General features: G+C 37.8%; 1 protein-coding gene across 1 annotated transcript in view; it reads right to left on the bottom strand.

Moving 5' to 3' along the window:
- Positions 1 to 15297, bottom strand: part of PHF21B (PHD finger protein 21B) — a 165052-nt gene that overhangs the window by 41981 nt on the left and 107774 nt on the right. The gene's annotated exons all lie outside the window — the stretch shown is intronic.

Raw genomic sequence — 15297 nt, 5'->3', positions numbered from 1 at the left:
GGATACCTCTCATTGTTCTCAAGTTTTTTTGGTACACAAAGAAAATACAAGTGTGCTGCCATGGCTGAAGGCTGTCTAGGCACTCACTTGTTTTCAAAGGAGATCTGAAGAAAGGTGAAACACACCACAGTGAGACTTCAAAATGTGCATTGGTAAGATGATGCGTTTCATGGTAGCCAGGGTCACAAGAGAAGTTCACTGTGTCTTAGTAAATAGTAAATACTGAATTATTAAAACTGAAAGCTACCTATAAATCTACTACAGCACACTGTAACATAACATTCAGCTAAGATGACATCCATTTGGGCCAACACAGCAGCTATTACTATTGATGTTTCTTTTCTCTACTCATCCTTCTTTTAGTTGTATAACAATTCTATTCAAAGCTTATTTAAAATACTTGAGGTAGCTCCTTCTATGAGTAAATATATTGCTGTATTCTACACAAAGTTTACATTGTAGATGGAGAAATGATATGTTAATGCAGTATTATCTTTAGCCCTTATGAATACAGTTAGATACCAAGAGTAAGCAAAATATGTTTTTGTAATAGAGAGTCAAGTACATACAAGTTCCCCCTCCCCCAAATCTGTGTGTCTGTTTAGCCCCAATCCTTTTCTGACTTTTCATCTATCTGTAGTGATACAGATATCTATAGATGTGCATTTATGAGTTCTGTTATAGATGGCCTGAATGGCACCTCTTTTTCAAGCCTCACCTACAGAGGCTCTTAAAATACTGGATCTGAGATGTTGTAAATAACTTGTACATTATTTTCTCCATTAAAAAGGACAGATAGCTTATAAATTTAAGATTGGGCCATAGGTCTAAAGAACATAGCTAACTTTTCCCCTTCACCCTCTTTCATTCCTTTACTCCTGAATACAGTTCATATTTTCATTAATTGGCCAGTATTCTTGAGACAAGGTTTTATAACTTCTATCTAACATTTCTTAATCACTGTTGGGACAACATGGCAATATAAGCAAGCAGATGACTGTCATTATAAGAGCAAGAGGCACTTAATCACTGATCACAAAAACTTATCAGGCTGCTAGAAACGGATAATAAGGAAAGAAAAACAGGTTCAACTGAATTTCTCTAAATGTAACTCCCCTCAGAACAAAAGTATCGTATCACAGCCGGTAAGATAAAGTATGTTGTTATTACCCCAATCTGGTAATGAAATTTGTCACTAAAAAGGAAACTACCATGTAATCAGCTCAAGGAAAGTAAAACCATGTCAGGTCCATGCCAATAAGTTCTCCTCAGACCTCAACAACAAAGGGGTAAAACAGTTTATTTCATTCTAACTACAGTGTTTGATAAGAGTACCATGCATTTTCATGCAGAATATTTTTAATAAACTTGTCCTACAGAGTTTATATTTTTAACTCTGCTACTCCTGTTGGAGACATTTGGGGGTGTGATGTTATATATTCAGCAAAGATTAAAATTTGCATAAGATTTGCCTGAGTTAAACAACAAGGAGAGCTGTACAGTTATAAACATGCAAGACAACTTTTCCTGAGTACTCCTGGGTTATCAGTACCCTGGATTATCCATGGCAAAACAGACTCCATTAAAATTCTGTCTTGAGCCAAGGGTAGAGCTGGGGAGGGGGCATGGAGAAAGCAGTATTTCTACCCATGGATGCCAGAACAAGTAAGTTATACCTTCCTGCAGAAATAAAGGTATTGGCAGCAGAGTGAGGAAGAGAAGGGGGTATTTCCACCACAGTTATCCCTATAGGGTGACACATGGAATAAAAACAGTGGGAAGGATACTATATACTGTCTGAAGGAATGACTTCTATGCCCTGTCTACCGTATCACAGCCTCACACATTGGGAAGGACAACGTGATGAATTCCTGTGGTGTGGAGAGAAGGAGAACTTGAGCTGCCACCTGCTGCTATTGCCACTGATTAGACATATCACAACTTCCTGCTTTATATTAGCATGAACTAAAATTAATTCAGGCCAGTTATTTTGCTTTTTAAGGTGAATACCAAAATGAACTTTCTAACCCACACTAGAGGAACTGGAAGTTTATCACAAGTATGATCTATATTTTCCCTCCATCCCAACACTGTTTATAAATAGAATGAGATTTCTTTCACAATGCAGTGAAGCCTGAGTTTTCCCTGGAAACACCAGGAGCACCACAACTTCTCCTGGGCTGCACATACATCCTCTACAGAAAGTTAAAACAAGTTCTTCCTTCTGGAAGGTCATGCTTCAAGTGTGGCTGCACCTCTTGTCATTTTTATATACGCTACCTCTGACCTTGAAAACACACATCCTGATAGTCCTATTCCGACCGATACACATGGATTTGCAAGGATTTTCAAACTGGCCAACAGAATACCATGTATTAAAATATGAAGTGCTGACACTGAGTGAAATTGGGAATTGACTATAAAGATAAGAATCAAATTACTCAGAAGCTAGATAAGATACAGTTATCAATTGGTAGGATGCACAAAACCTCCATGTCTGAGAAACTAATGTCTTGCCTTGTACTACTTCAAATATCAATCACAAGGAAAAAACCAACAAACTAACCCTGCCTAGAACAGAATGCCTCTGTCCTGTGAGGAAGGAGCTCAACTCAGCCCCTGGGTGCATCGTTGGGCCAATTCTGTTTTATGTTTCAAAACACTGAACAATTGAGCCAAAAGGAAGGGGAATGAGAGAAGAAACAAGGAACGCCATAAAACTACTCTGCTCTGTTCTTTTAGCTTCACTTGAAGACAAAGCCAGGATGTATTGTCTGTGGGTATCAGAGAAATGAACTATCATTAGTTCTGTCACCTGCACGCTCAAAAAAGTCGTCAGATTTATTTTCCTGAAGTAGGAGTTCTGCAGTGATCTCGAGAGAACAAAAACAAATTATGGCGTTCTTAGGTTATGAAATTTTCAGTGACAAAGATGCAGCCTCCTGTTTACAAATGGTTTTATAGTAAGGATCTGTTATTTAATATTCAAGGAAACAATCTCAGTATAAAAATCATATGGCCAAGGGAAAATTCAAAACGTTAATCTTACATTAATAATAGCACTATAGTATGTTAAAACAGAGAGATATCTAAGAATCTATTTTACTTTTCACTATTTACATTGTTTTGTTATTGTTTCCCAGCTTGGGCAATAAATAGTTCAAGCTGTTGTATCAGCAGAATTCAATGACAGAAACCTCTGTACTTTTCCTGTAACACATTTCATCTGTTATCTCAGGGTACTTCACCTAGGTCAGTATTATTGTCTCCATTTTAGTGATGAAAAAAATCAAGATTTAGAGGTAAAAGAATGTTGTCAGAGCTAGACTGCTGTACAGGTGGAAATGCAAGCCAGATTTCTTACTTTAGGTGTCCCATCCAAGTGACCGATTAACCTCGTCTCATCTGTTGATGTAGAGTCACATCTGAGTCGCCTAATTTTAATTTTAAAAAATTAAAATTTTATTTTTTTAATTTAAAAATTAATTAATTCCCCCCCCCCCCCCAATTTTAGGTCAGATTTTAATGATCAGACCAGGATGTCTCCACGATGACGGGTGAAAGAGGTGAAGTATAAACCAGAGGGAATCGCAGTTGTGGTCCCTGCAGTAAAGGAGGTGCAGGTGCTAGAACGGATGGTTGGGCAGTTTGGCTCTGGGTACATTTTTCAGTGCATTTCAGAGCAGTGCTTTGTTCCAGTTTAAGTGGTAAATAAACGAGCAGATAAAACCACTTGCCTGGCAAACAAAAAAGTAAACGTCCTTATCTGATATTCTTGGCCAGGCAATGAGAACTGGACTAACTCCCCATGGCTCAAGCTATAACAGGACGAATACTGCTCACGCTCACCTTAATACTTCAGTTCTAGCTGGGTCCTCAGCTCAAGCTCATGGGCTGCAAGAGGTGAGTAATCAAGGTACCTCCCCCCAAAAAAGGGAAATAAACTTTTTTTCCTCCTGTTAACAGTGCCACCTATTTTCATTCACAAACTGTCCAGGCTTGCCATGGTGAGCCTGGTGGATCAAACACTTGTCACTCACTGATTCCATACTATCATTTTCATCCATGTGGGCCTTTTTTTTTCTCCTTCCTTTTTTTCCAATTTGCCCAAAGAGCAAGCTGGTGCACATTCTTATAAACCTTTAATTAACAAGCTGAAAAGACATTTTTCTGGCAATGCCTGACCTTTAAGCACTTTGTATGAATTTATCGATACCAGCAGAAACAATAATTTAAAAGGTTATTTTATGAGTGCTGAATAGTTTATGGCAGCACTTTTGCCAAGATAAATGAGTTTCTTATTTCTACATTTACAGCTCTAAGCATTTTAATAAAAAAGGTCCATAAAAGTCAAAGATAACTCCAAATCTCTCCTCTATCTAAGTCTACTTGGGCTTTTCTGGTGACCCCCTGAAACACCTACAATGTGGAGGGAGCACTGAAATGTGCAGTGATGGGGGAAAGTGAAGAGCCAAGTTTCAGTTTGCCTTAGAATTGTTTTGATTTGAATGTATGCATTTAAGCCAGACTTACGATCTTTATACTGATTTTTTTTTTCCAAATAAAACCAAATTCATCAGGTGTATTTCCTACGGTTTAATTCACTAAACTTTACATCCGGTAGCACTTATTATCCCAGGCAAGCATCTGGGAGATCATGACTCCTTGCTAACTTGTACTTCAAGCCCAAGCTCCAGCTCCAGCCCTGGACTGGACCAGGAACCTCAGCCACTGCATCGCCCATTGTAGGAGTTAATGGCTAATGAACGCATGAGGCTGCAACACAAACCACTTCCCAATCCCTGTCATCAGTGACCTATACAGAGCAGACAGGTATCCGGCATGTCAGGGACACCTTTTTTGCTTGAGCAATCCACACACGCCTTCGGACAGGAACCGCAGCAGGCCCACTGTATAGCTGACCTGCAATCTTAGGTGCTGGGTAAATGTCATCCAGTAGCATGCTCCGAAGGGCCACATTTTGAATTGCAAAAACAGGTGAAGAGATGCAAATGAAATAATCTTTTTCAGTGGTCAGTTTACTCACTGAGAGAATAGTAATAAGAATTAAAAAAAAGAAAACCAACCCCAAAGCCCCAAAACAGGAGGACACAGTTGCATGAAAAGCCAAAAAAAGCAGTTACTCCCATGTAACCAAAAGAAAATGAAAAATTTAGAAGATATTGCCAAGTGCAGTTAAAAAAGAAAACCACTTCTCGCCCTCAATTCTTCTATTAATACCCAATAGCATTATAACTATTTGCTATATTTTCTCCTCCTATGCTTCTCCCACATTAAATCAACACCATCCCTAGATCAAGGTTCTCAAAGACAGCCAAGGGATTGAAGTGTGGGGATAGTGGCAAGTAGAAGACATAAAAAGTGAAACAAAAAACTATGGTACGGACCAAGAATAAGAATTCAAAGGATGAAGGCTAGAGATGGTTAGAGGATAAAAGGATGCTGAGGCAGAAACAAGGATGAGATTTACATCATCGATGCTCAGACTAAGGGCCATACATTCAGTTTCCTACTGTTATGTTCTGATTTCTTTAGTCAATGCCTGAATTTTTAAATCCATGACTTACACACATTAGTGATTTTAGTAAACTTCTGCATTTCAGCCCTGAATGAATACACATATATAAATATATATCTACAGATATGTATCTCTACTTTACTGAAAGATATTTACATTTTACTCAGTTTGGGTAACGGCATTTGTCAGACCATTGCTATGTTTGCTTTGAATTACAAATTCCTTTCCCCTCTCATTTGGATGTACTAGCAAACGCTTAAGGACCTGTTCCAACAAACTCATTGTTGAGCTTGGGTACATGGGCAGTTTAGCATTATATCACAAATGCAAAACTGTTAGGGGACACAACTCTCCTCCTGTTCCAGAATTATACCAGTACAGATAAAATCACTGAAGTCAATCACTGAAGAGAATCAGACTCAATGAGTAACAGAAGGTTAAAAAGCCACACAGTTTCAAAAGCCTTTTACTACAGCATGTTACCAAAATAAATACTTAACCCAGGAACATACGGGTTTGTTATATCTTAGCAGAACAGTTCAATTATTTGAGTTCAACTCACTGCATTGCTGTATTATTTGCAAACTATTTTATACTGACATCAATACTGCAGCACAAATATTGTGTTCCTACAATGTATTATAGAAACACTAATCTTTTTCTTTTTAAAGTACATATGCATCTCTCTAAGATCTAGGTCTTCTTCATGTTGCAAATAAGACACCTAAGCTATTAAAAAAAATGTTTTTGTCTGTTATGTGTTCAATATTGGCAACAACAGTTTTACAGAATGGATTTTTAATGTGGTAGTGACAGGGGAACAGATTGCTATGGCAACAGCAAAGATGAAAATTCTTAACCTGAATGGATCGTCACTGAAGTAATTGCAGGGTTTTTTTACCCATTCTACATCCATTTTACAACTTGAATGCTGCATTCAACCTTGAGCTTGCTTTATATAAATGCCAAGCACTATATGCAACCTCCAAGTTCATTTGACTTAAAACTTGCTGCACCTTACCTCAATAATCCAGGATAGTTGCTGTCCTCTGGCTAACCTAAACATCTGAATGCTATTATTTTTCCATATAGTCCACCAGTAAAAGCACCATGCGCTTGGATATAACTTTGAGGCTCCTGCAAGACCTGTACGCATACATATTTTTTCTTGCCTTCTCAACTTAACTTCTATAAAAATCTGTGGAAATCATTCTTCATTTTCAAAATATGGTGAAATCACTGTGCACGGTATTTCTAATAATCTGGTGGAATAACGGCCTATTTCAGTTTCACACTCAGACACATATGTTGTGTAAACATAAATTTAATTGGAATTTCATAGAAATTTAAAGATTTCTCTCCCAGCTTTTAAAAGTGTTTGTTTTCCCCACTTCCTTTCTCTTTACTCAGAATTCATTAATCATGCTCTTGTATGTACATTTATTATTGTTATGAAGTAGACAATCAGAATCACAACAAGTCCTGTTGCTTTTTTAAAATACCAGTACTTTTGAAACCACCCTTTCTTTGGGCACTAAAAATACCATTTAAACCAACCCTCATTATAGCCAGTTAATGATGTCTCAAACTACACCAGATGCTTTTGCACCGAAACGGCCTACGACTGCTCTCACTGCCCGTTACAAGGCCCAGTACCAGGGTAGCCAAATTCCACACTGCTTCGAAAACCATGGTGTGACCAAATTCTTAATTGCTGCTGAGGTATTCGTACTCATCCCTCTCAACACCACTCATCTGGAAGGAAACCCACAGTTGTATCAAAGCTCATGAGGGTTTCAGAGGAGTATATGCAGAGATAAAGCAAAAAATTTTCTGCTTTTACCGTGGCTTTTAGGCTTTTCAGAGCTCCATCTAATTTATCTCTGCTTTTACCACGGCTCTCAGACTCTTCAGACCACTATCCCTACTTCTTGCCACTTGCACATTCCCATCTGGGTAAACTCAAGAATACAAACTCTGTTTGAACACACTGTGGGTATGTATTCTGGCAAAGGAAAAACATGATGAATAAAGTTCATGAGTTTCCCTGGTTCAGAAATTCCACTGGTTACTCACGCAGGAGGTGAGATAGCTGTGCCAAACACCTGTTCCTAAACACAGCTTCCATCACATTATTTACTGGTTAGTATTTTTTTTAAGGCACCATTATTTTTATCAAAGGCAACAGCCAGGATTTTTCCACAGTCATCAGCTCACACTCTAAATTTCTGAAAAGAAAAAAAAAAAAGAAAAGAAAAAAAGAAGAAAAAAAGTTTGGCTATGTGAACTGCATTAGCATGCACGTACCTGTTCTGTGATTTGAAGCTTTATTCAGAAATCGTATTCGATTAATTAAGTCTCCACCTCCTGCACAAATTTGTATGGTCTCACTGAGTTGCAACACCACGACTCAGCAGCTGTGATCACACCTATAGTCTCTTGCTCAGCTGATTCATAAAAGATTTGCTGTTTAACTACTAAACTCTTCCAGGTTGATGTTGGTTTTAATGACTAATGTCTTCAAATTACTTATTCTCTGTTCACAGTCTGCAGAAATCTTTCTAAGTAAAGGGAAAAAGGCAGGCACAACATGTCGCACAAAGCAGTTTCTTGCCTCTCCCTCAAGTGAGCTCAAGCACGAGTGACAATCTTCAACAGAGCCCCAGCAGCTGCTAAAGTACTACTGCTCTACCCCAGTTGCAGGACATGAGGATTAGGGTATGGAAAGAGAAGGCGGGGGGGGGAAATAAAGGAGGAAATGACCATCATTCCTTAGCGATTTAGGAATCCTCACCTATCAGAATGGCCCATGCAGCCTATTAGCAGCTACTGAAAAATTAAGATTATTTTCCATATCATTCCACCTTAGCACCCATAGGGCTCAGAGCTGCTTTTGCAGTTCTTGCTCTGAGTTTTATTATGCATTCTTCAGTCACTTTGAAGAACTGGAAAACATGAGGGAAGCGACAGCCTGAGACAATCTAATTGCTTACTGCCACACAGTCCCTTTTGTCAGGCCCTGAGCTGAGCTAATTCAGCTTGCTAACCAGGATGAAGAAAGTTTTCTGCTAGTTGAATTAGCTTAGGAAAGTATCCAACAAGCCACAGAATAAAGACAAGGGAAAAAGCAATGTTTCTTAGCGGGGAGGGGGGGAAGAAAACCCACAAAGGCACAGGAACAGAAAAATGGAATGATGGTTCCAACCTTTTTGGAGAAAGGAAGCTATTAGATCAGTTCAGCTGTAATAACTGGATGTTGTTACCTAAAGTAACTTCCTTGAGCATAGAACTTGGGGAAGGAACATGAAGACTTTGCCTGAATTCAATATAAAGTGTGTATAAATATGACTGATCTTAAAATTCTACTGTTAATATAATTAGTTAGAAAAAAAGAAGCAATAACTTTCCCAGGAAATGTTAATTTGAATGTGCAGAACATCCCACAAGCTTCCTTTATTTTTTTTTAGGCAGACTACTCAGCAATACTGAGCTACTTGCCCATCAACAAAACCCAGTGGAAAATACTGCTTTAGCATAGCATGGATGAATTACCATTGCTATTGAATTCTTAACTGCAGTATTCCACAGTTCTAGGATTGCAGCTGTGAAAAATCACTGCAGATATTGCTACATAGGTGCCTCCTTCTAATTAAAAGAAAACACTGAAATACAGCAGCACCTTATTTAGTTTTGGAGATGATAAACTCTACAGTATTCACTTAAAAATGTATTTGATTCTTTGATGATCCAAATAAAAAGGCTGATTTTTATGTTGATTTGTTCAGACAGTAACAGGATTTGGCAAATTTATGCTTGTATAAACTAACTCATAAATATATACATAAGATACATATATATATACACACTATATGTATGTGAATACACAAACACACATTTCAGAACACATAATAATATATTACACATAATATTTTTGCAGAGTTGCAAATATACCAAAGTGAGCACCAGTGTTTCCCTACAATGACAGAGCCAGGAAATTTTAGTGTTAGTAAGTAGAAAATCTCTTCTTCTTCCTGAGATGCTGCTTTAATATTAGTGCTAGCAGAACTAGCCTCATAAACACTAAAGTCAGCAAAGGTTGCTTTGTTTCCAAGCCTAGAAATTGTGTCTGTTCCTGGAGTGCGGAAATTATAAGAAGAAAAACAGGAAAAAATCAAACAATAACTCTGGTCTACTATCTAGCCCATGTGACTTTTTTTGGCTCCTACTTAGGATGTTTCATCATGTTAGTCCCAGATAAACCTGGATACTGGGACATCTTCTAAGGTCCTAGGAGGCTGAATTTCAGGAAAAAACCCAATGTGCCTGTGTCCAACCTAAATCACCTTCTCAACCCCCCCCCCCCCCGCCCTTAGCTGCTGTCAAGCCTTAAAGACATTCAAATCCCCATGTGCTTCAGATTTAACCATTAATATTCCCTGGACACCTGAAGGTTTGCTTCTTGGCAAGCCTGGAAACATCACCTTTGAGGTGTCAACAACTCAGTACCTAGAACTGAATCCACAAACGCGTGAAGGTATTACACGGTACAATGCCCAGCTCTTAGGTGCCTTACTGCAGTTCTTAATTAGGCATCCAAGTTTCCCTGTGTAGGGTATCCAAAGAGTATGATGGGGCACCTTGGGAAAAAAATTGCAAGCCAGCACCCTAGGGCAGAAGATAGATGTCTAGGTAGATGTGTTCAATAGGAGTATTTTACTGCGTTACTGACTCCAGGCCTTAGTACTTTACTCTGAAAGAGCAGACCTGCTTCGTTCCCACTGGGATTCACCTCCCTGAGCCCCCTCCTGGAGACTATGCTGTTCGACCACTTTCATTCAAAACACACTCCAAGAAAGCTGTGATTTCCTTTCTTCCTCCTTCCCATCTTTCCCTTCAAGCAGTTTCTCAGGAGTTCATCACCTACTCCAGAGAAGGAAGATTTCAGTTCATACACTCACACGTGGCTCTGCAAGCCATTTAACTATTAGAACATACCTGGGAGAAAGACTCCTCTTTCAAGCTTTTCTGCTAAATTAGTCAGTGAGACACAAAAGAATGTGGTCTCGTGGCCCAGTGGTTAGGGAACGCTTGGGGGAAAAGCCAACCAACAGTTCCAGTCAATGCTTTGGCCACCTTTCGTTCAACCCTGTTAACATGACAGGAGTTCTTACAATGCCCCAGTGCAAACATTTTGGCACATAGGGAATATGAGTAGTAGAAATAGAGGCATGTATGGATTTCACCTGGGTCCAGACTCGATAGTTACTGAGCAAAGTTTGAGGATCTCAGTTTTGAACTCTGGACAGCTAGGTGCACTTCAACACTGAAGGACTTCCAAAGATTTAGTCTAAACCTCTTTTGCTAGAAATAAAAAAAGTATGGAGAAAATATGTCCTATGTTTTCAGCTTGCATAATTTGCAAATTAGGCAGCACAACAATAATGTCTTCATAAAGGCAGAACCATGAACCTCTATAAGTCTTAACTAAGTTCAATGAAGGTCTGTGCCTGTATCCATATGGAGATCATTGCAGAGATCAGGACTTCAACCCGGTCATTCCCAGAGCTAAAAGGGGAAAAATTGTGGTGGGGTTTTCTGTGGTTGTTTTTTTTTTTTTTTTAATTGGACAATGGTATTTTAAATCCAAAATAACTTCCAGGGAGATACAAAGAGAACTTTACTACCTGAAATTTCTATTAATTTTTTAGACTGACTAGCTCTTACTCAAACAAGGTTATTTATATCATGCCATTGACTCAAAAAGCAAAATGTTGGTATGGGATGCTACTCAGTTACCTTCTACTTGCAGACATGAAAGTTCTGTATATTCTACACCCTGACACTGTAAATTGAAAAAATATAAATATTAGGATGAACAGGTGATAAAGATGTTGTGTTTTTTTTTTAAATTAAAAGTTCCTTTTCAAAGAAAATGTAATAATAATAATAATCATTAATGGCATACTAAGCCTAGTGTATTGTCACAAGGAAAATGGTTAGAGACATGCTAGTGATGTAACCTTGTAGATTAACTCTGCTGGTATGAATCTAGCTTCACTATTCTTGACTTCACTGGAGATATTCCAAATTCACACATAGGAAAACGCTCAGAAAAATTGTTGAGTAATACTTTGTTATTACAAAACTTATAAACTTAAACTTATCAAAGGACATCATGTATATCAAGGCATAGGTTGATTCTGGTTCTATGTAATAACTTCTAAATTCAGAAACAATTTCTGGACTCAGGCTAGAGGAACCAGAGTTTGAGCTCATATTCCTCAAGACTTGAGGACAAAGTGTAAACACTTTGAGCCATCATAGTAGCAGTTCGAAGCCACTTACTCTGGCTTTAAAGCCCACATTAAGAACACAGATACAGCAGAAACCTGAAGCTTTTTATCTTCTCACACTTATTAGCGCGGTTGGGCTTTTCTGTTCCAGCAATACTAACAAATGCAGTGTCTAATTTCCTGTACAACAAGAAATGTTTAAAAGTGATACAAGTTGACAGAATATAGATTATTGGCTTGTATTTTGAAAAGACGAGTACAGGAGGAAACGAATATAGTAATGTTTCACTCTGAAGAAAACATTGTGAAATCAGTGAATAGGATGGTGGGATTTTATTAGAGCAAATGCTAATTAATTACCACATACAGTTTTCTAAAATCATACCCTGTAGTATCCCTGCTAAATTTCTACAATATTCTCATTACTATTATGCTAAAATAGCTGTCTTTTAAAAATATTTTAGTGTACTGATTCTTTAAAGAGAAATTAATATTACCTTAAATTAAACAAGGCTGACTTGTGTTTTTATTTTACACCCACAAGGACAGTAAACATTTAAGGTAAGACACCCTTAAATCATCATTATCACTTCAGCAAACTGCAGGAAACACAATGTTACTTAAATCTTATCAAAGCTGTCATGCACTTTCTGGTATTACCTATTCAATCACTGCTAGTTCAGTGATCTTGTATGTAAAAATGAACTTATCTCCAATCCAGCCAGTCTCATTGTTTGATTCAGTGAGGGATGCAACAGTCAAATTGTTTGTAAATATCAGAATCCATCACTATATGTGCAAATTTGATGACACAGTCACTGAACTGGGGTCTTAATAAAATCAAACACAAGAAACAGGTTAAAGAGAGGTCTATAATAAGGATCTCACTGAGAAAAAAAACCCAACAGTTATATCCATTAACTAAATGTCTTGTATAAAAGCACTGGGGACACGTTCTTGCTTTCACTAGTCAAATCTCCGAGGACAATATTTGGCCACAGAATTAGAATAATCAAAAAGATTAAGACACCAGCACAGAAAAGCAGGTAAATACAAACTCAGTTACAAGCACATGATTAATCTTACTGAAGACATGTGAATTATATACATGTTAAACTCAGGGTTATGCTCAAGTGAAGGATAAACTTGAACCTGTTTTCTGAAATTATTGATATTGAAGCCTGATTGCAAGATCAACAAAAAGAATTTTGGTTTGTCTTACCTTGCCTGGTACCTGGCTTATTTTAAAAGGGTCTATGTTTCAGTTTTCATAATGAAAAAAATCCAAGTCCAATGCAAGCCTTTCTACTCAGAGGGCAAAAAACGTGACTCAAGACTACAGCGCACCTTCTGCACAAGAATTATCTGCACTGAAGGAACATCAAGCCCAAGAGCGATTTACAAGCAGTCAAAGAAGAAACAGGCTCATGATAAATAAAAGTTAGTAACTAGTCTTTTCCCACCCATACACACATATATGAGTATCAAAAACACACGATATAGCTGTTAACAGGCATCCGCCAACACTCTGTCCTTGTCACTGATGGAAATTGAAATATATCTGTCTTGCCATTCAGCTATTCTCTAAATTTAGAGATGAACAAATTTGGTTAAATTTGGATCAGATCACTTTCTGACTCACATTATCCTGCAAGTTAGCAATCCTTCACACGTCACACAAAAAAGGCCACTGAATGTAATACATAATCTCTTACCCTTATGAGGCACTGCACACAGGCAAAGCAAGGAATACAAAAAATATATCATTAAACAACAGGAAACCCACACAAACAATTCTGGTATAAACAGCAGAACAGTGCTTAATGTGTTGAAATATGCATTCAGAGCGCCAACTCTTTAACTAGTGGAAACTCACAGAAGTCCATCATTTTGAGCACAACTCTCTAGATTCCTAGGCAGCGAGGGTCTGCCCTTCCGTATAGGAATATCTCCACAGACAGATTTTTTTTTCCTCTCTCTCACATACACAAACACTTTTAATTGCTTATTGTGTAGCGATTTAACTTGAATTTTTAGAAAACGGCTGCGATGTGAAGAAAAGATAACAACTAAACCCTAACATCAATAAGTGCTAATAAATATTAATATAACATAAGCACCACTTTTATTGCAATGTGAGACCAGTTTATTATCCACAGATGAAATCAAATTGCTGCCTTTATTACTGTCAGGAATGACTTCTAAGATATTTCTATTTACTACTTGAGTATTCATCAGCACTCTGTATTTACAGCATCTAGTCTCTCTCTCTCCCCCTCTCCCTCCTCGCCCCCCTTTATACATGAAATAATTTAAGAGCAGTATTTTCTGATACAGTTTTCCAATTAATTTAAATATAGACACAAATGCACATTATGAGATCAGTAGCAGACCAATTGCCAAATCCTGATACAGTTATAACACCAACAGGAAATCTTATCATGCTTGTATTTGCAATATGAACATTGAAAGAAGATAAATAGAGAGTTTGCAGTCTGGTATCAAACACTCAAATTCCTGTAAATTATTCAACTACCTCACAAACTCCATGGATAATGAAAAAAACCCACCTTTTGACGATAAATAGAACTAAGACGTTTGGCGATATTCCAAAGCCTTTCATTTCCTAAAGTGGTGCCTTTTATTAAAGTAACAGTACATGTAGAATAAGTGGATGTTTTTATGCATCCTGTAATTTAGAAAACCTAAGAGGTGATTTCCCCACCCCCGAAGTTGATCATCTTTCATTATTACAAGCTGCATTTCCAGTTTGAATCGCACAGGCCTCAAATTTTCTATCCATCCCCTCGCATTCTTTCTCCCCCATTTTAAATAGAACTAACTTGAAAATTCTGACATTTTAAGAATGCTCGCCTGGTAATTTCCGTGAGGCACAGACAGCCTCCAATTACAATGAAATAGCTACAGTGTATTACCATTTTTAGAGCATTCTTTCATTTTCTGAAGTGAATCAAAGCTCTCCATGGGAGCTACTCTGATTAGCGTCAAAACAATAATGTGCTAAAAACTCTCAGCATCAGAACAAGGGACTCAGAACTTTGTTTACATGGATGATATATAAGCGTGTATAAAAATATCACGGAAACTTCCATACGGGGACTGCCTATATATTCCTACATTTTAAGACTTTCCTTATTAGGGAGTTAAAATAGCTCCCAAGAAAAGGCACAAAATTCAAGCAAATGCATTTCCCTCCTTTAACCTGGTCTCTTTTGTTTGGTTCTCTATACACAGTCCAATTAATTACTTCTGACTACAAGGACCTAGATATACAAACAGGCGGAGAACTCCGTCCTTCTCCTGCAGTATCAGGAGTCATCGACAAAGCAAAAGTAGTTTTAGTTAATCTCCTTCCACTTGTGTTCCTCAGTAGAGACTCTTCTCAGACACTTGCAGGAGAAAAATTCATTCCATAAACCCTGAAGTAGCACATCCATAACTACA

This window comes from Haliaeetus albicilla, chromosome 19, assembly GCF_947461875.1.
Source record: "Haliaeetus albicilla chromosome 19, bHalAlb1.1, whole genome shotgun sequence".
In the NCBI taxonomy this organism is placed as follows: domain Eukaryota; kingdom Metazoa; phylum Chordata; class Aves; order Accipitriformes; family Accipitridae; genus Haliaeetus; species Haliaeetus albicilla.
The sequence above is the reverse complement of the archived record's forward strand: the minus strand, read 5'-3'. Positions and strand labels throughout refer to the sequence as shown.